Source organism: Nothoprocta perdicaria, unplaced genomic scaffold, assembly GCF_003342845.1.
Source record: "Nothoprocta perdicaria isolate Ctin4 unplaced genomic scaffold, notPer1 scaffold_251, whole genome shotgun sequence".
Classification (NCBI taxonomy): domain Eukaryota; kingdom Metazoa; phylum Chordata; class Aves; order Tinamiformes; family Tinamidae; genus Nothoprocta; species Nothoprocta perdicaria.
Genome location: NW_020455479.1, coordinates 735,235 through 736,379, shown reverse-complemented (window position 1 = coordinate 736,379; position 1,145 = coordinate 735,235).

Sequence of the window (1,145 nt, the reverse complement as noted above, 5' to 3'; positions counted from 1 at the left end):
GCGGCTCCCGGAGGGTCTGAGCCGAGCCCGGCGCCGCCGCCTTATCCCGGGGCGGCCGCGCTCCGCCCCCCGCTGCCGGCCCCGCCGCTTAACCCTTCGCGGGACGCGGCTCCCACGCCGGGTGTCCACGCGGGACGCGGCTGTGCGCGAGGGGGTCCTCGGGACGCGGGGAGCAGAACGCTGGGGGGTCCCTGAGCGGCGCGGGACGCACCGCGGGGCTCCCACGTGGGACACGGGAGCCCACTGGAGACGGGGAAATGCCGCTCGTGGGGGGCCTCGACGGGAGTTGTCGGGAGGGGGGGGTGCCCCGAGGGGGATCCGCGCGCCGCTGCGCGCTCGGAACCCACGAGGAGGGGCCCACTGGAGACACCTGCACCCACGCGTGGGCTGAGCCCGCAGGGGACGGGTGTGTGCGAGGAGCAGAGGGAACCCACGTGGGAGCGATGCCCACCTGGGACCCGCTGGCCGCGCGGGGCACCTACCCACGCGGCCCACGGGCAGCGTCACCCACCCACGGGGAAACACGAGTGAGTCCCGGGGGGAGGCTACACCAGTGGGGCGCAGCAGCGCCCCCACCACCACCGCAAGCAGCCCCACGCGGGGCCGCAGGGCAGCCGGGGCGCTGTCCATGGTAGCTGCGCTGCGCTGCCCCGCGCGGCGCCGCGCACCCCACGGCGCGTCCCGCGTGGGCCGGGGCTGCGGCGCGGGCGCGTGCCAGGCTGCGGCGGCACAATCTGGCAGCCGCTGTGTTTGCGGCGCTGCCTCCGGCGCGGCTCCCGGCGAGCGAAATACCACAAGCTGGAGAGGCAGACGCCGGCGCCGAGCGGTGGGCGTCGCGGGCGGCACCGGCCCCGCTCCGGGAGCGGGGGGGCCGCCATCCGCCCGCTGCCCCCCCCCACGGGGTGCCCCGCGATGGCCCGCACTCGCCTAGGGGCTGTGTGGGGCAGGGGACCCGCGTGGGCATCCGGCAGCGGTGCCCTGCTCGCCAACGGGGCACGGGCCGCGCGCCCGGTTCCGGCGGGACGGGTTGGACGGGTCGGGCGGGCTCGGGAGCGGGCGCGGGGCCGCGGAGAGGCGGCCACGTGGAGAGGCGGGCGCGCGGTGGGACGCGGCACCGGGACCGGGACGGATGGACGGACCGAGGG